General features: G+C 37.6%; 1 long non-coding RNA gene across 7 annotated transcripts in view; it reads right to left on the bottom strand.

The window, feature by feature from the left end:
• LOC146599386 (uncharacterized) overlaps positions 1 to 20,844 on the bottom strand; it is a 333,890-nt gene that overhangs the window by 29,084 nt on the left and 283,962 nt on the right. For 4 of the 7 annotated variants that reach the window (XR_014895010.1, XR_014895011.1, XR_014895006.1 and 1 more), the window contains one exon: positions 2,817 to 2,910. The exons of 1 other annotated variant lie outside the window; for it this stretch is intronic. This is a non-coding gene — a long non-coding RNA (uncharacterized LOC146599386). Of the gene's footprint in view, positions 1 to 210; positions 1,428 to 1,920; positions 2,683 to 2,816; positions 2,911 to 20,844 lie in introns of those variants that run through there. 2 more of the 7 variants (XR_014895008.1, XR_014895009.1) reach the window with 2 other exon arrangements.

Genomic DNA, 20,844 nt, shown 5'->3' with positions numbered 1-20,844 from the left:
TAAAGACAGATGCATCTAATTTCCAGTCAAACATCCTAAATAAAGTAGTAGTTAAGTTCCTATCTCAATAAACAGTATAACTGTAACTACCACGAGAGGGCCTTAGAAAGGATCTAAATCTTATCTCTGCTACACCCTTTCAATCTGGAGTAACTCCATGGAAAACTTAGATGCCCACTTGTCTTTAAATTTGAAAGATAGATTGACAGCTTTTTTTTTTTTTTTGAAGCAAATTTCAGTTTAATAGATCTTGTAGATCTGTTTCAGCTCAGTTAGAAAGGAGACAGTTTTTCCAAATAGGACTCAGAAAATGAAAAGCTTTTCTTAATTATGAAGAACAAAAGCTGCACTTAAGACTGGTCCATTAAGTGCTTAGGGGCTGCTCAGTTTAAGGGCAGCAATCTGCAGTCTAGCACTTCAGCAGTATTGAGCAGAAAAGAACACAGAGGCAGGTGTATTCAAGTGGACACACAGCCAAGGTTTCTCATGGCTAGAGCAATAATACAACGCAACAAGATTTCTTTAGGGTTTAATGACTAACATTCGTCTAATAATACGTAGCACTTTGGGTACATCTTCAAAGAGCTGAATTAATAGCAGCTAATTTAGTTTTCAAACAAGCTGAGTGAGTAGCATTATCACTGCTGTTTAATTGATGGCCAGAGCAGAGGAATGACACTGCAGAGAGACAGCAGCACATGTCTCTATCCAGCTCTGCTGAGTTGACTAATAGATGGATTTAATCCTGATAGAGACTGAGGGGCAGGTAACTGCTGACTCTTCCCAAATACCAAATAATTGTTACTTCAAAGGTAGGATCAAGGTCATAAGTAGGGAGAAGAGGGGCCTGGAGACACATTCTCTGATAAAGAAGGTAGGCAAACAGTGAGGGAGAGGCAAGGTTTTCTTTTCTTCTTCCCAAATACCTGACTCGCAATAGCCCCCTTTTACCCAGTTCCCCTATACTATTTTGCCACTGAACTTTGCCTATATTTAGCTGGGCATTGGGCAGGGCTTGTATGTACTGCTGCTCCTTTGGTACCTCTTTAGGATGTCCATGAATAACTTATTTCCCAGCTTATTTTTGTTGAAGCTAGCAAGTATGTTGACCATGTTGAGCAATTTACCATGTTTATATTCCAAAACCTTGGCTCCAATACTTATTGGTGCTAACTAGCCTAACAGATCGATGCTGCATCCCAACCAGTCAGCATTATTGCAAGGTGCACCTGTTGTGACCATGCACTGTCCTCCTGCAGCCATTTCCATGCAATCACGCTTTGAAACTTGGGAAGATTTGGCATCCAGAGCAGATCCGAGACTTCACAGCATAGGGTACTCAACAACAACAGGGTCAAATCTTCTTCATCTCTCCCTGCCTCTCTCCCTGTTGTGGCTTGTTTCATGGCCTCACTCTTGTCATAGATCTAATTCAGGTGGGAAGAAAAAAATGGCGTGGGAGGATGTATTGCACTACTGCCTGTTGTTTTGGAAGATAAATGCAGGGCAGAAATTTTGGGTGCTCTGGCAGGTAGCCAATTATGGTTACCTGCCTAAGGCATTAACTGAAAGAGCAGTGATACCCTTTTCTAGGGCTACAAAAAAAATCTTTGAAGAGTAAGAGGTGTAATGTGATCACAGATGCTCAGAAACATATTCATTGCTCTGCTTTTGTCTTTGTAAATCTTTTGAACGTTTGGCAGGACAGCCGTGCTGTGGCTGCTAGCTATTAGGGCTGCACACTGGTTTTCAGATTTACAGCTGTGTGCTTGTCATTTCCAGATGCAGTTTTACTAAGACAGTCACTCAGGAAACGTTGTGAGAAGCAGCAGGTTTCCAGTAAAACATGCCCATAAACACCACGGTTGCTGGCAAAATAAGGCTTACACCCAGATGCTTTAGAAAAAAAACAGTCCATTCTTTGTTCACATTTACCCTGAGGGTCCCATTCTGATCCATAAATATATGCAATAGAACAGCCCATCCAGCCTAGCTTATGGGTTGCATAATCCCCTGTCGCAGACATTTCTGCTGGTTCTGCTGCACGTTTGTACATCAGTTCTAAGTGACAAAATTAATTCAGAAAGGTTTTTCGATCAAAATTTAAATCATGGGCTATGTGGTTATTTTTGTTCTTTGGTTCAGTTGTATAGCTGGTTGAGAATTGGTCTTGAACAGAAGAGCTTGAAAATCCAGAGAGCTAAAAGGACCTGATTCCAGTCGTAATAACTGCACTTAACTAGCTCAACAAAACCATTCCCAGTTTCTGTGAACTCTGAGGATAGCTGTGTGCAGCTCAAATCTTGCAGTAGTTTGACTGGCACCCTGAAATTTTCCCCGACAGAGGATAGTAGTCTGCCCGGGCACTACTGTCCTGCCTGCCCCAGGTGGGAAACGCTGCTCCGAGTCTAGGTTCTTCTGGGAGCAGCAGGTGTTCCTTGCTATGATGGATGCAGGAAGCTCACTAGCCTTTCAGGGACAGGGACAAATTTTGGTTTTCCACTGTGCACAGGCAATAAAATCTATAGTGCACAGTATGTATACAGAAATTGGGAAATGTCTGATGGATCTCAGCACGTATATTGGCCAGATTGATTGACCAGAACCCGCCACACCGTGACGAAGTTCGGTCCCCTCTCCCTCTCTCTTCCCTCTTTTTCATGCTGGATCTCCTCTGTTGACCTGTTTACATAATAATGAAAAAAAGGTTAAGAACTATGCTAAGTTCAGATTCCCCATAAAATCCTTTATTTGTATATGTTAAGTTTTATAAATAAGCCTGTAACTATTACTGTTTTGTTTGACTGGTAACATACCTCATGTCAAGTTTTCTCATTAATTTCTCTTGACTTTTCTTCTTAAGTGAAAGATCTTCCTGAAGCTGCTTCCCCTCAAATAGTGAGCATCATGCTGTGGAGGAATAAAAATGGTAAGTACCTGTGTGGACGGTTGTCCTCCCTGGTTAAGAGGGGAAGGGTATGTAGGCTGTTTATATGCAGATGATGTAGCATAAACAGCACACTTCATCTTTCTCCCTCATCTCTGTGGTGGAGCAGGGCATTTATTTTTCTGGCAAGCATTGTGTTTTCTTTTTAGCCCAAGTACCCCCTCTGCAGCACAGAAATCATTTTCTTATAGCTGTTTTTACAGAGAAGGGTAAAAGTTGATGTATTAATTACTGCAGCTCCCCAGGCATTTTTTTGTGCATAGAGATGTGCTGAATGAAAGATACCCACTGCCAGCTTGTCAGCTGAGCACGGGCTGGCGTGTCCCTGCCCAGCAAGGGCCTTGTCTCGAGACTCCTGCCTGCTCTCCAGGGGCTTTACAAAAAAGCAAAGGGCACTTGGAGCCAAAGCAACAGTAACAAATTGAAATGTGGAAGTGATACTTCAGAACATCTCCTGCCCCTGCACACATGATGTAGAGTGGTCTGTGAGATACCGACTCATTTTGTAGAACTTGTTATCTCAAAAAATAGAAGAGGGAGAAAAAAAGAAGCTCTTGCTCTTTCTTGTAAAGTAATTTAAATTATAGGAGTAACAGTAGCAGCCTATCAATAATGCTGTAATGTGAAAACTTTGCACCTACTGCATATTGACTGGAGCTGATATTTATTGTAGGAAAAAAGAATTTTCCCTGTGGATTAAAAAAAAAAAAGTTTTATTTAAAAAAAAAAGGGATTTGTTGCCATAAACTACTTAGAATTGTATATTGAGAATGCTATTACCAATCAATGTCAGATTTTATTTCTGAGGGATAACTAAATTCTTCAGAAATGAAAATCTTTGTTGTTTTGGTAGCCTACATCACAATCTGACTTTTTCCACTCTTTTTGGATAGATACAGCCCCCCCCCGCAAACTCCTTTCCTTCTATCACACTTTATTTTTTCAGGTGCTCTCTAAGATTGGTAAGACAGTGTCTAAAATATCAAAATCTTTGGAAAGTTCAAAACATTTTTTTGCAGTCCGTAATAAAAAAAAAAGATTTTTTCTGCATTTTCATAATAATTTTAATAGCTTTTAAGTTTTATTTCCTTCTCTCTCTCTCTCTCTCTCTTCCATCTTTTTGTCTCTGAACACAACACCATCACAATACCCAGGCTTCATTGCTTTTCCTTTTACTCAGTTTTAGATTTCAATTTTACTTTTTTCTTCTTTTTTTTGATTTTCTTCTGATCATGTTTAACATTCAAAGTATAGGACAGGGAGAGGAAAAAGGTGAGCCTTCACATCCATGAATTTATTAGAAAGAATTTTTTTTTTATGTTTTAATTCTTTTACATTACTTAGGTTAATAAAAGTGAAGGGATTTCAATCTATTTTTGTACGAGATTTTGTCATGCTTTTTCTCAAAATTTTATGTTCAGTGGGTATCATAGTCTCTTACTGTACTAAAGCAAATAGCGATCTTTGAAATATTGGCATGCCTGGTTTTTTGTATCAACTTCTATGTTTGACAAAGGTGGCATGATCTAGCACAGATTTGGAAATGAGATCCTCTAGGGTGGCCACAGAAGCAGCTATGCACTGTGCCTTAGATGTGTTGCTGTGTGTTAATGCAGCTTCTAAATTCCCTAATTTTCTCCTGATTGGCATGTATGGCTGCAAAATAGAGAACAAATCACATAATGAGATGTGCACTTGTGATGAAAAGGTTAAAAAAAAAAAGAATGAACAGCAAAAAGGACTTATCGCAGAAGAGAGGCAGAATTGCCTCTTTGCATTGAGCAAGAGATTTCGTTAGCATCTTCTTCCATTAGCAGAGGATGCACCTACAGGTCATAGCTCAAAAATAAGCAAATAAATGTTTGTTTTGAGTGAGTGTGAATTACAAACAAAAGGTGTTAGAACTAAGGTTTTCTGGAAGCACCTTTCAATGTAGTTCTGAATATCTCAATTTCTAGCATTGCACCTAAAGTTTGACAGATGCTCTAGTGTCAATAGCATGTCTTTTGAGTCATTGATTAAAGTATATGCTAGAATGTGTTTACATATTTAGAAAAATAAGCAGTTACAGCTCAGAGAAAGAGAGCATGATTCTTTTCCTCTTGTATATTATTTTCACGAGTTGGGTTGATTACATCATTCAGGCAGGACAGGGTGAAGCACAGTGGTTAGGTCACCTTAATGAGGGCAAATAAAATGTGTTTTTTCCAAAGAGGTGCAGAACCTTTTTAATTAGGCATTTGTGGAGTGCTATTATTTTTTATGCCTTTTTTATTGGAGTTGTTTTCCCAGGAATCTGCATTTAACAGAGAGATGTTTTATATGGTGTGTTCTGGTTTTGTGCACGGAGGCAGAAGTTTTAGTGTAATTTTTTTAAGAGCAGGTAATGCATATATAACATATACATATTACTTATACCTGCTGTTTTGATGTACTGTCTTAATTTTTATCACTTAGAGATACAAATAACAAGCTTTTTGTATGTACCATTTCCCACAGAGTGTATGCAGCATGATTTCTGCAGGTTCTCTTGCTTTGCAGTTTTGTGATTTTAACACTCTAGAGTAAAGAACTTATTTTAAAAATTGCTTTATCATTATTTTAATGGATAAACCTTTTCCGTAAAAAAGTCATACTGTCTAAAACAAAAAAGCTTCAAAAGGATAGCATTTTACTGACTCAGTGCTTCCAATGTATTTTGTAATGCATTTAAAAACCTTTCAGATTCTTGAGTCTCCTCTTTGAGGCAAATAAATCACCTTGGGGCTTGAGAAGCAAAGGCACTTAAAGGGATGTCGGGAGACCAAATGCCAGAGCACAAAAATTGCAAATACTCGGCTACCCTATGGAATAAACAATATCCAAAATAAGCTCCCTGTATGATGCATGTGCATGTTTGAAAGCAGAAGAATGGGAACCACAAAAATGAGTCTGCAGCTGCCTTTGTTTTGATGAGATATACCAGGAACAAGCTTGTGTCTTAAATATTGCCCCTCATCAGGCTTTAGGTATTTGGATACTAGGAAGATGCCTTCTTTCACTTGAGATTCCCATTCCAGTAACAACTTCTGGAGATAGATGCCTAGAATTTTTCTTTCAAAGTACAACTAACTTGGAGGAGCTAATGCCCTTGTTTAATATAATAACTCAGTGATTAATATATCCTGTCAGAGTGTGGGAAACCTGAATTCAATTTCCTCCTCTGCCCGAGGGATTTGAACTCCAGACCACACAAAAGTGGCCTGATCAGCAAAATATAGTATTTTTTTGCGTGAGGAAAACTCTCATTCATACTTTCTAAGATGTCCAAGGAATATGTGAAAATGAGGACTAAGGAAGATCCTTGCTCTATGGCATGGTGGTTAGCGTTCAGAAAACACAGGGCACTGAACCCAGCTTTCCCTGTTCTGAGTGCCCAGTATAACGATCAGGGTGCTACATAACATGGCTCGAGCCATGCTCATGGACTGCAATCCAGTGGGTATTTTCTAAGAACATCTTTCACATAGAGCTCAATGGATCAGAAACATGAACATATCCCCAGCCACTGAAACCTATAAAACCTGAGAAGAAATTATAAAGCATCAAGCTTCTTGATACTGTCTGAAAATGGCCAGAAGCACAGTTTTAGGGACCAGAGCATCTTGAACACCCAAAAGGGAGGTGCTGCCCATGGGTGGCAGTCTAGCACGTCTTCTGCAGTTCTGGAGTGCAGCTCTGGAGTGGGCACAGTAGCCTACCTCCATCTTTGTGCAAGTTCAGGGCTAGAATCACTCTCCTTTCGAAAGGAAATCAATACTGATTGCATTGGGTGTACTTGCCTGTCATTCCAACTTGCTGTTATATCTTTACACTTTATTGGTCACTGAATTATTTTCATTCCCTGGGCCACTAAAGTTTTGAAAGTAGATGTGTGTAGGTCAAGGGGAAGGAAAATTAAGGGTCAGCTTAAGTTTATATAGTGGTGCTTTTTCATTTTCTATAAACCTAACTACATTTAGGCTTCCTGTTGAGTAAGCTTTTTTCCCCTTGTCTATTATTTTCAAAGAAGAGAGTGCATATGACAGTCTGAGAATAGCACCAGCCTGAACACAGATGGTAGGGATTACACCACACTGAGCCTTGCCCTTCAAAGCCTGCCGTTTCTTTTCAAGATTTCTCTTCTTTGACAGGTGGACTGGCTTTTGTCAATTACTTTCATTAATGCATTTTTTTCATTATGATCAATTACCTGTGATTTACAACATGTCTCAAAATTACAGCAAAGCAGGTTCCAAATTGAAAAACTGGAACTGTTTCCTTTGCTTTTCCCCTTTCTATTGCCCCAAAGCCCTGGGAAGCACTGGAAGATTTAACTCCAAATAGAGAAGTACTGCCCAGGTTCTAGCCAGCATCTTCATCAGCTGCTGCTTCTAAGCAATGCTGCTGCTTCTAAGTGATGCTGACCCGTGCACAAGGTAAAGGATACACTGTCTAATCAGATATCCAGCTTGCAGTAGATTCTGTTTAAAACAGAGATTGTTTTATGAGATAGTTACAAATGATAAAAGATGTAAATGTAGAAACAGAAGTTAAAACACTGATTTTATAATGACAATAAAGGCAAGTGTATATAGGAGCAGACACAGCCATTCCTGTAATGCAGTAGTACTGCAATGTATGCACAAATTACATTCTCTCAGCCATTCCAGTACAAGCTCACTTGTATTGGTACAAAAGAAAGAAAGATTTAGGCATTTATTCACTAGTGATTCTGTCAAGCAAATCAGAAATTCAAATGTTTATTGGTAGCCTCATGACACTACCAACCAGAGCCATATAAGTCTGTGGGAGTGAGCTCAGGATATATGGAGAGATTCTCTTGAGAGTTTGGTGTTTTCTCTGCTGTTCTAGGGATAGCTGAAAATGTTATAAATAGTTTTCCTGAAAGTCCTAGAGTGGTGTCAATCATTGTCAGAATTGAGGAAAGCAGTGATCAGTCAATAGGTCATTGCATGTTGTCCTTGCAGTTCAGCACCTCACCAAAAAAGTCTGCTTTGACTTTTTTTCCAACAGTCGTTCAGATTCCACTGGTAATAATCTCCCTGTTCCGAGCCTGAAACTATTTTTGCAGGAAAAGCAGTAACAGAGAATTTACTGAGGAGTCAGACTATAGCCTGTCCCTCTCTGACCATATGGAGAAAAGAGGTTATTCAGCACCTCAAGTCCTCTGCGTAGCCCCCCGAATATCTGCTTGTGCACGGAGAAGCAGATGCTGCCTGTGCGGAGCTTGTCCCGTGCCCACAGCTGAGCACAGCGCCTGCAAAAGGGCCGTGCACACTCTGGCCCAGGTCCCTTTGCCCGGTGACTGCCAACTGCCCTTCTCCCAAGAGCCGTGGAGGCGGAGGAAGGACTTGGAAATGACTGACATGCTTCCCTGGCTTGCTGCCTCCTCCTGCACAGGCTAGTCCCAAATGAAACCTTAAAAGTGCTAAAATACTGGACAGCCAGAGGGATACAAACTCCTCAGGGTGTGCAAGGCAGATAAGCAATTAATGCCCATTAAAGTTAATAAGAGTTACTGTGTAATTCCTCTGTTTCCTGGGCTGAACAGAACAAAGTTTAAAACCATAATAAATCTGTCTCAAATTTAGTAATATTTATTCCAACTACAGTATAATCACTAGAATAACATTGTGGTGCTGTAAAACATGTTGAAATATAGCGTTACATCATCACTATTTGTGACTATAATTTTACTACAATAAATTACGGTACAACCATTGGCTTGGGATTAAAACTACAGTTTTAATATGACATTTTTACTTTGCCTAATACTCAGAGTCCTGGACAGTAAGAATTTTGATCTAAAATAAATAGGTGATAAAAAGCCACATGAGATTTGCTTGTATTTAAAAACTTCATTAAAAAGGGATTTATCATTAGCACCAAATATGAGGGAAAAAATTAAAACCTGAACTGCTCCATAAATTCACATTTACCATGTGAATTATAATTTAAAAATAGATCCAAAAAAAGTGGTACTCTTTTTCCAGTAAAAATCTCTATCATTTACCAAACTGAGGTACTCGCTCTAAAGACTGATAAGCCATAAACTACCTAAAAACTGAAAACAGTTGCAAGGTGTTTTTTTTGTTTCAATATTGAAATGGAAACAATTTTTAGACTCCTGATTATATGAATGAGAATTTTCCCTCAGATTCTAGTAAAAGTAGGTTAAGCCTCTAATGAGTGCTACTACAGTAAATGACTTGGAGGAGCTAAGCCAAATTTGGGCAGGATTTTTTTTCCTTTGCAAACAGGTATGAGAGGAAGAATGTATAGTAAAAATTCAGATACTTTGAAAGATTTTGTTCTGGGGGAAATCTTACTGGAATTTAATTAAGTAGTTATATCTTATCTGTAGGTCTCCCAGCTGCTTTAGCAGTTGCAGGCAGAATTTATTTTAAAAATAAAAGTTTTGGAAAAAGAGAGATTACATGAATATCTTCTATACATATTACCCCTTTGAAAATGTTCTGAAACATTATGCAGGATAAAAACACAAGAATAATGACATGACCTAAGTAAATGTATCTTGCATCTTGCTCTGTGCAAATGGTAATTTGTGTCTTTCCTTTAACACCGTAACTACAGGAACAGCGAGCCTTTATTTTTATGGGATGCTTGCAAACATCCTGAAAACCAGGCTGGTCAGACTAACCCGTGCTGAGGAATGGGTCTGAGAAGGGCCGAACGCCCAAGCTGAGCTCCGCTAGTCCAGGCGGTGGCCAGCCGTGAGCAGCGCGCCCGCCTCAGCCTGGGCATGTTTTGTCTCTTGGCAGGTGCCCTGTGCCCAACACTGGCTGCTTCGGTCTCCGCATACAGCCGGCCTCAGCACTGCCCTGAAGACTGTCGAAGTAAGAGGTGAGCGCTACGCAAGCGGGCTCTCAGTAGTCCTCCCTTCTCATTCCACTCTAGAGCAGTAAAGCTACAGCATCTGTCAAAACACTCTGGCCAGAGCAGTAACACGAGGATGCAAATAAAAGCTAATTCCTCTAATTAATCCGTCCTTCCACTGTGGTTTTGTTTGTGTTTACAAAATTATGTGATTAGTGATGCTTTTCTGTAGAATTAAAAATACATAATACACAAAAAATAATCTAAAAAGACTAAAAGATTAGTCTGTGACTTAACAATATTCAAGTACTTCTCAGAAACATTATTTACTGCTGCAAGCGGATGTGGTATGAAAATGTGTTTCATTCCCACAAAAAAAAATTGACAATTTCCAGCAAATTATTTTTCCTTGAAAGATATATGGTTTCATTTTATTAAAAACCAAGAACTCATTTCTTTAGTTTTTTCAAAGAGTAGCATTCTGTAACACTAGATAATATTTTATGATTATGCTCTGAAATTACCTTTCTCCTTGCTAATTTGTGCTCAAATTCTGAAATCCCCTTGGGCTCATATTTACTTTCAAGTATGTGTTTAGACCTTATTAAAAATAAAAGAAAAATCAAAGGCAAAACAAATAGACTTTGGTGAGGTACCTCAAATGATGGCTTACTGCTATGGTAGTGCTAGGGCCTGATTGAAATTTATGCTAGTAGAAAAATAACAAGTAGCCAATTACAAATAGATAAGAGTAAATGGTTCTGTTCATCTGATCACTTGGATTAGTACAGATATCTATGGCAAAGCCATTCTCCAAGAATATGGCTAGGTAGAATTTGCACAAGAGTTCGGAACTGCTGAAGAGCAATAAACTGAAACTGCAACTGACAGACCTGAAATTCAGTTCTTATTTGTATGCACTTAAAAGGATCTATGGATTTTAACTTTAATTTCTGCCTTACCATGTTGCTGGTGTGATAGATTATCCCAAAACTTTGTGCATGCTTTGTTCCTTAACTCTACACTGTTGTTTAATTGGCAAACTCCTAAACATATAATATGTCAAATTTAAAGTAAAATAATGTTATTTTTGTTATTAATGACATAATTATATTGTACTGCTAAAATTGCTTTATGTCTAATTAGTGTCTAGGCAGAGATTACTGGTAATTAATATAACAAATAATTTTGACTACAACTAATAATAATTGCTTTCTTCAAGAATTTTCTTGAAACCCTGAAGTAATTTTATTACTTCTGCATGAAGTAATGCAGTAATTCTTTAGCAATTAGTAATTAATTACTCAGAGAAATAAGTAAGTAATTGCTGTGTTAAATTACGTGTTTGAAACAATGAGAACAGAGTATCCCTCTGCTTTTAGACAAGTGTCAGTGAACCCATCCCTGAGCGAAAGCTTCAGTCTCTTCTCCAGCCACCAGGAACTTTGTCAGCCCTGCTGCTCTGTCACAAGCTAGGAGCCGTAAGGACCATGAAGCGATCATGGAGATGAGCATTCAAGTCCCCAAGCACCTCATGGTCCAGCAGATGGCATCTCCCTGAGGATGATGGCTCACAGGTAAGAAGTTGCCCAAAGCCTTGTTGCAAGGAAAAGCTCTGGAAACCTGAAGCACAATTCTCAACCTGAAGTAGAGGCAGCAAGAAAATGCCTCTACTAGTGGGGAAATATAGTATATTGCTTTTATCAGTGACAATTATTTTATTTGTGCATGCATAAGCATGTAGCGCATGCATAAGCATGTAGCACATGCACTCACTGCTTGATTGCTAACGGAGTGTTGCGTGGTTGTGAATAGGGATATCTTTCAGAGGGAGAAGTGGTCCAAGAGCTGGTATTTCTTGTAAAGCGTGATCTGTTCTGTGAAAAAGCGTGATCTGTTCTGTGAAATAACTTGAGAACCTCTCATACACTGCATCATCCCAGTACCTGGCACATTAAAATATGAGTTTGTGAAAGTCTGTCATTTAAAAGGCTGCCTAGTACCATGTTTTATATAAGTTAATACCCATCTTATCAGTAAATCCTTTTTTTTTTTTCTTTTTTAAGAAATACATAGTTTAAAATTTAAAAGTAAAATTTAATTTCCTTGCCATGCCAAATACTATACCTCAGTACTGGGTTCATGCTTCAAAATCTGTTTCACTAAGAAATCACTTTCCTCTTCTGTAGCTTGTTACACCTTTATGTGAGATATTTATACATGTTTTATCTTTTCCCCGACCTTATCTTCCCACTGATACCAAGGTACCAACTGCTGCTGCTGGTCCTCATGTCTGTCCGCTCCCTAAAGCCTTTTTGACTTACTAATCACTGAGGGAGAACTTTCCCAGCCCTGAGAAAGAAAGGCCCCTTAAAACAGGATTCAAGCCTTAACTATAGTAAGGGAAAAAACCTTAAAGCTAATGCTATGTGGTGCATGAAGGTCCTGATGGCTAAATGCTCATCTGCTCAACAAAAGTGAAAATAAGAGGCAGCTCAGTACGAGTGGTTAGAAATTGTGCAGCTGAACTTGTTTTCATCCGAAAGCTGGCCATTTGTCCAAGATTCTCCACCATACAGTAAAGGGAGACTACAGGAAAGTTTGTTTTCACCAAGAATTCTAATGAATTGTCAAAAGTTTACATTTTTGAAAGAGAACACTGATTCTTTTCTTCTATTTCAAAATGATTCTTTATTTCGAAGTTTTAAAATTTCCTAGAGTCTTGTGTACAACAGAAGTAGCCTAAATTGAAATTAACCCTTTTAACTTGCTCAAAGTGCATTTTTTTTTCTTCTCACCTGTTTCCTGGTATTATTTTATTTCAAGAAAAGCAGACATTTCAAAATCATGAATCTCTCTCTGAAAAGATATTTCTAGCACTCTCAATGTATGCAGATGTTCAGATAGTTAATACTGTCCACACCAAAGCATCACAGGTCTTTGTGGCCTGTGTGTCAGCTGGGTATCACCCAGAGGAACAGCCTATGCTGTTTAAAAGGTAAACAAAAAACTATTCCGTCTTACTTTTTAAAATAAAATTTCAGTTTTATATTCCTGTAGCACCAATGGCGTTATTGTATGTGGGGATATTTCACAGAAGGCAAGGTTTATTTTGGGACTTAAATATGATTTGAGGTACCTAAACTTGAGGCATTATTTTGACTGTTATTGTTAATATTATTATTAAGCTAAATAAAGTCCAAAGTGGAGCTCATTTCTCCTCCAATACTAAGAGTTAGAAAAGCAAAATACCCTTTTCCAAACAACCTATAGATTTTGAGAGATCCTGAGCCAGGATCTGTCAGAAAAAGGCACATAATCCTCTTTCACTGCATTGTCCTATTAATACACTAAGCTAAAAAGTATCCTATGTCTACTAAAAAGAGTAAAATACATTCTGAATCCCAGCCTAAAGGTTTAATGTCAAGATAGTGTTTCAAACTGTGAAAATTGGGTCCAAGTCGTAATAGGTTAGATTTCAGAAAGCATTCCTCAAGCTGTTATTTGCAGGCTAAATTGGGTTTCAGAAAAGCCTTATTTGGAAATTTATTATTGCATTGCTCATAAAACAACATCCCATAATTTTATTTCACTAGCTGGTGACATATTCACAGAAATCAGAAAAGGATTAGTTGACTGTAATACTAAACATATTAGAACAATCCCTTTGTATCTGACAGCCAATTGCAGACAGCAGCTCTGATCCTATAAGCTGTAAACTTCGTATTTCAGAAGTGCTGAAATATTCAACAGCTTATTAATAGTCAATACTTATTGTTTCATCTGATAGAAAATGTAACTTTCCTCCAAATATTTGGAGTTACAGCAAAAGGTCCCTGTAGCTGAGAACAGAAATCTTGGGAATTTCCAAATGACCTAACTATTAAATTAAAAACACCAGTAATGAACTACTGTCTTCATGGCCATGCACACACATACAAGCATACACCCACCATTTTCATGCAATCTATATTTTGGCAGTCTGTGCTGTACAGGAACACTTACATATTTATAAACACAGCAATGTTTGGAACAGCCTCTTAAAAACATTATAGCTGCTTTACCTTGGGATTTGTACAACAGGGTTCTTCACAGAGTATAAAATACCATATAATTAAAGTAAAAAGAATTAAATCATTCTGTTGTGACTTACAGGAAGATTTGATAACCTGCAAGTCATACATCTTACATGTAAAGTTAATAAATACTAAAATTGTGAGGAGAAATCATATCAAATCTAGCATTAGCTTATAGATAGTGCTGAACATGAGTAATCTTTTTTTCAAAAAAGGAAAGATATCACAGAAAGAAATAAATAACACTCTGTTTGTTTTTCATTTAATTTTAGGAAAACAGATGCCACTGTACAGGACAGAGGACAAGAAATAAGAATACCTGCACAAGGTATGTAAAGACCTAACATAGATGTAAAGATATAGCAAGAATATATGCAATATGTGTAGAATTCTGGCACTTTTTGAGCACGTCATATGGCTGCCAGTGCACCAGGCTTGATAGGAAGCCCTTGCCAAAAATGTGAAAAGGCAGCAACGTTTTATTTCTGTTAACACTATGAAAATTTAGTGGAGTTGAACCCCCCACAAAAGGCTCTTGACAGCTTCCAGGATCATACTCTAAATTCTCAACATAAGGCTGATAAGCAACATCATAAGCCTCCCATGTAATATTGCCTTTCTATGCAGATTCTACTTTATATACAATTGCTATTTTACATTCTCTGCATCTTGCTGCTACTATGCAGCTGAGTCCCAGATCTTCTGTGCTGATGCCATTTGTGCTCAAGTGAAAAGGGAGGAAATTTGTTCTTCGGGGAGAGAAGATAAACGCTGTGTTTATGGTCAGAGACTTGGATATAAATCCGGTCACTAATACAGGTGTTTTTAACCTCAGTATAAATACTAGGAAACTATAAAATGCTCATGGATTAAGTAATGAATTGCACAAACTGAATGTAATAAGAGAACTTGTGTTAATACAGGCGTTCATTTATTTGTAAATGTCATTGAAGCAGCACAACAGAAGTATTTGAATGATTTTTAAGCAGCAACTCGTTAAAGCACCTTTTCTTCTTATGCTTTATATAGTTAAGGTAAAAACTGATTAAAGACTACTTTAGGAAAAGCAATGTTAGAAGATGCGATGAAGAGAAGGTGTGCCCTTGCTTACAGACCTAACTGCTATTATCAAATGTGCCAGGCAGCTGTTGCCAGGAGCTGCTAAATATTAATTCTGTTTATTTTGTTTTTTAATATCAGATGCAAAAGAGCAGCCTCATTTTATAATTAATCAAAAATTTTCTTTTCCCTGTTTAAAGGGAAGTGCTGCAAAGGATTACCTGCAGCACTCTTCCCAACTCCCAGCTCCTTTTGTGTTCTATAGAGTTTCATGGCTAGGGGAATATTTCTGCCTCTTGTGTCTAAAGAGGACAATTTGCTAAGAAATGTATCATTCAATTTAAGAAGTTGGTTCAGGTTCCTGCCTTTCATTAGAAGAGGGAGAACCACCCTGAAAATATCACCTGAGGGAGTATTGTGTTCCTTATATCCTGCTACATCCATTATCATTATTTAGAGCAGGTAAGCAGATGTGCAGGTTGCATAAATGCAAGGGAAGCCTTGGAAAGGAAAAAATATAAAAAGAGTACAGCATTCTTATAAATTTGCACACATGCTAGACTTGTCCAAACACACAAGGTGTAATAGTCTCCCTTCCCAGAGATCTCTCAAGTATTTTGTGGTAAACCATGAAGTCAGGAGAAGGGCTAATTGTAAGAGCAGCTGTCATCAAGCAAAGGAGTTAGTTGAAAAGTAGCACAAAGCCCTGCTTTTCATAATAGCCCTCTGCAAACTCTTGTGCTGCTTATTTCCATGTTAACATTGCTGGTAAGGGGTGAACCAAGAACTTTGCTTGGGGGTAATTCAGTTTTTCTTTCATTAAGCTGTGGCTAAACTTAAGGGCCAGCTCCTTAGCTGGTGTATTTCGGTTTCAGTAAAACTGTGGTGATATTCACTAGCTGATGAACTAACACTACACGTCCTGTAACACAATAGTGTCAAAGACCATTCTTTAAATATCTCTGATGCTAGTGTAAATACAGAACAGCTATAGCACAGTCGGACTCAGTTTGACTTTGCATATCTGTCAAAGAAATTAGAATTGGGCCAACTGTGGTGGTTAAAAAGGGATCAAAGTTGGGCAACCACAACGAATTTAAACTGAAAAGCAGTTCAGAATCAATCCCTAGGTCTTGAGAAAGGGTTCTTATATGCATTTAGGGATTGATTAGAAAACAGAGGAGTCATTTTTGCATGGTTTCAATTTCCAGAAAACATTCAGAATTATGTGATATAATTTGTGCCTGAAATGTCAGAAATCTCTTGGAACTAGACAATAAGGAAATTATTTCCTCAGAGACAAGGAGGGTTGATATTAGAAATGTAACCACAGTCTTGAATTCTACAGTTTTGACTGTGGACAGCTGTCTATTCTTACTGATATAAAACCAAAGGACTCTGTAAAAATGAACTTTGGATACCCCGGCACTGTTGTGCCTTGATCCCTATAGATCATCTGGATTAGATCTATTCCAGTTGCTTTCCAGACCAAAATTTCAGTGTGTCCTGGAGGGCCTGAAAGAAACTTGCGCAGAAGTGGAGCCCTCTCCTCCAGAGAGACTTTGGAGAATGTTTGGAAATAAAAATCTCAAAGGTGAGATTCTGTGATTCAATGATCACAGCCCCCCTAGGGTAGATCCAGTTCACCAGTCCAGTGCGGAAAGGATTGCGCAGAGAATTAGCTTCTGGGTGATGAGAAAGTTGCCTTACTAAAGAGAATAGGCATTAGCTTAAGTTCAAGAGGCAAAATACTCTCCTTGGTATGTGGTTAGATCCTAAGGCCCATGCTTGCTGACAGCCTGGATTGTACTGAATTCTCTCTCTTCTCTCTTGACGTTGGTTTGTCGGTCATTTCAGCTTTTTGGGAACAGAAAAGAATCTTCAGTATATTTAATGACAGTATCTCCTCATTTTCTTGAGCCAAGATCAGATCAAGGCAAACAGAACATTGCAAGCCTTTGCTAGATAAATAAACCACAGACCTATAGGTAGAGTTGAAATGCTTAAAAACGTCCTAAACTGAAGGTATTCAGTAATTAAGTATTCCAAGGAGTCAAAGAATAATGTTTCAGTTATGAATATGAATAAAAAGGTGTGAAATGAAAAGGTATAAGGATTTTTCCTCTTATTATATTACTGACTTCAGCAGAAGAAATCACTATTTAGCCTGACATAAATAAATAAGATTGAATTTACTAGAGGACTTGTTTTTCACAGAAATACTCTCAACCTGGAAAGATCACATGCTGTGCCAGTATTATAGCTTGATTTGTTTCTTACACTATCCCCCCGATTCAATCCTTTCTTTGCCTGCTGTTGTTGTGCTTTCTTTTGGAGGTCTAAAGCAAAATAACCTTTGTGTTTTTCTCACTGAAAACTGGCTGGATAAGTATGCTTCCTAGCCATAAATGTCTTTATGGGTTTGTTTCTCACCAAAATACCAAAAAATTGTCTGTCTGGAGCACAGACTATTTGCAGCTGGGAGAGCTCTCTCTCAAAAATATTCCAGACTTTTTAGACATTGCACCTCTTTGATTTCATAAATGAAAAACTGATAAAGGCTTACTTTTATTCTAGTAGTCCTCTGTTGTGCTCAAATCAATAAGTTTCTGTTTTAAAGCCAATGCAATATACTACTATTTAATAGTTACTTACTTTTATGCTGTTATCAAAAGTTTCACAATACTTGATATTTTTCCTTAAATAAGTCCTATTTCCTGGGGTGACGTGGTTATGTGAGACTCTTGAGTGTCATTAAAAAAAATTAATTTCTCATTCATTTAGCTGCACAAAAAAGCGTGAAAATACGACCCAAGTGCATGCTAAAGTCTTAAAAGTGAAAAGGCAATAAAAAGAACCCAAAGTTTATTATTTCCCTCCCCCCCCCATGTTTTTGAAAAGTGATATTAAGGATTTTTGGAAGGGCAAGACCATTTGTTTTCAACACCTGGATTTGTAGGCTCTACATATCTGTAACTGGAGTGTTACACTGTATATATGTAGAAATATACTTTAAATAATTAGTAGAGAATGTCCTTCCATGTTTTTCTGTTTTCTTAGCTTTCTATGTAAGAAATCAGTTATTCCCATTTGCTTAGGGAAATGATGCAATTGCTTTGTTCTTGTAAAATTTAAAGCACTGTAAATAATGCTGAGCTTTTCACTATTTGCAAACCCTTTTTTTAAATGTTGACATACTACGCTGGCAAGCTATAAGGTAAAATTAGCAATTAAATTAACTTTAATTTTTTAAGTTGCTTTAAATTCACAGGGGAAATAATCCCAAGTATTGACTAATATCCTTTCCCTATATTCTTACTTTATCTGCCTTTTCAAGGCCCACAGGCTTTCTGCCTGCTACTCAGACCAAAGAGTATAGGTGAAAATATCATGAAAATAGCATTCCCTGAGTCCTGTGGACTGCTTCAATAATAGATATTTTGGATCAAATCTGTAAACAGTGTTTTCAAATAAATGAACGTAAAAGATTGAGAAAGCCAGAGCTACAGTAAGTTCAGGATGTGATAACTCATGTTCTTGATTTCTTTATAAAGTGCCAAAATTTCAGTTCAAATTATTTGTGGTTAGGTTGATATCTTTATTTCAATAATATATGAAAGTAGCCAAATACTCAGTTTCAACAGCATCTCAAAGTGCCGGCTTCACTCTTAACTTAAACCATCACGGCCATCTGCAATAAAAATCATTCTCGCTTTAGTTACCAGAACCATTGTGGAGCTCATAGACTAAACATTTAACAGTTGTAAGCAGTCAGCAGCTTTATTACTTCTACTGCCCCTGCAGATCCATCCTGGATTCAATTTGTCTAAGTACATCAAAGTATTTTAATTTTGAAGTACCCCAAGCATTTGGGGCTGTTTAAAGATTATTTGTCCTCTGAAATGTTTGAATGTAAACTAAAATGAAAATTGTCTTGATGATTTCTTTGTTTTAAATGACTGTCACATTTCTGCTCTGAAAAGGCCCCTGAAGCTCAAATATATGATTTTTCTTCTTCTTCTTCTTTTTTTTTTTTTTTTTTTTTTTCCCCCCTAAGCTAGCTGGTTTCAAGTTACATGGTCAGCTAGGTTTCCTTCATTTTGGGAGTTCTCCCTGTACGGAGTTCAATGAATTAAGCGTTAACTAATGTCATCAATTTGTCTCAACTTCTCTCAAAGTTTTTTTTTTCTTTTTTGGTACTAGACAGCAAATAAATGTGTGGTTAACTGATTGATCAGGGTAAGATAACACATAGTTAGTCCCAGACTAAAAAGGACATAAATGTCTGAACTGGTTAAATAAGCACAAAACCAGACAAAAGATGTGTAGGTGGCTTGTAGAGGCAGTCACATAATTATTTTGTTTGAAAATAAATTTATTATGCTGAAATACCTGAAAAATTGTGTAACTGAGTAATTGTCAGCATGATAGTAATTCACTAACACTTTCAGCTGTTTTTTGAACTTCAGAACTGCTCCTAAATATAAGTGTATGCACAACCAGAAGTTTACTTTGGTTATTGCATATATTATTAAATTGCATATATTATTAAATCAAAGGCCAGAAAGGCTTCCTGATACCAGCTCAGTCCATTGAAAACTCTTGTGAAGTCAGGAAGTTCTCATGAAACAAACATATTTTCACAGTTATGTGCATGAATTGAATGTTATAAATACATGCACATTCAATCTAATTATAAAATCATAAGGCTGAAAAGACCTCATGAGGTCAGCTTAGTCTATTCCCCATGCCCAGGACAGAATAACGATAGCTGTAGTGTTCCTACCAGATGGTTATCAAAACGCTCCTTAAAGAGATGTGGGCAGCATCAGAACGCTCACCAGCCAGGTAGTCGCAGAGAGTCCCTATCTCTAACATTTGAATGTTTTTCCTCCTGCTATAAATCCTCCTGATATCTTTCTTTAGTCGTTTTCATTATCAACACACAGAACAAGTCACAGACTTCCTTTTTACAGTATCTGTTTGTGTTCTTGAAGACTGCTCTTACATCAGCCTTCAACCCTCTCTTCTTTTTTACAAGTCCCCAGGTTGTCCAATCAGTCTTTGTAGATCATGTTTTATAGCAGTTTAATCTACCTCACTGCTCTCTGGACCTCTTCTTGCTGGACTCCTTCCACCTGGTCCATATTACTCTTGAATGTAGCAGCCAGAGCTGAGGTGCAAGTGGAGGGAACACGGCTATGTTTGCAGATTGCCAATATAAAAGTTTGCTTTTTTTTTTTTTTTTTACATCATCACTGAACTGATACCATGATTCACATCAGCCATGGAGATCTTTGAATCTTCAGAAAAACAGTAACATTATAGGAGCTTTAACACAAGGTTTATTATTTCTAAATAAATTTCAGAACAAGTCAAGACTGCAGAACACTGAAGAATTCAGAGGATTCTAACAAAGGTCTGTAAATTATTCAATGAAGTAGCAGTTTTGCTGAGTGCTCATCAATAGGTTTAGGAAATTCTTAAACCATGTAGAGGTATAAAAATTGGAAGATGGAAGTTGATATGCTTTTGCTTTCATTAAGAATGTAAACAAATTATAGTTATCTGCCCTTTTTCCTATGCTTATGTCTCAACAACACTACATCACTATTGGCAGCCACCTAAGAACCATTCCCCAGCACCTCTGAAGCATAACAAAAGATGATTAATAAATAATAAGGTGGTTTTTGATTGAAAGCCACAGACTTCGGTTGCCTTTTCTGTTTGGCTTGAAATGGACATCTCAGCAGACTATACAGATAAGATATTGCAGCCTACCATGATTTAAACAACTGGAAATATCAAAATATATCTGTCCTGATTAGAGACAAAAAGAACCTGATTTATCAGAAAATCCACCCAGTCAAGATGGCACAGAAG

Source organism: Rhea americana, unplaced genomic scaffold, assembly GCF_003343005.1.
Source record: "Rhea americana isolate MKP2758 unplaced genomic scaffold, rheAme1 scaffold_14, whole genome shotgun sequence".
NCBI classification, from domain to species: domain Eukaryota; kingdom Metazoa; phylum Chordata; class Aves; order Rheiformes; family Rheidae; genus Rhea; species Rhea americana.
Note: the sequence above shows the minus strand (reverse complement) of the source record. Positions and strands in the feature narration are given on the sequence as shown.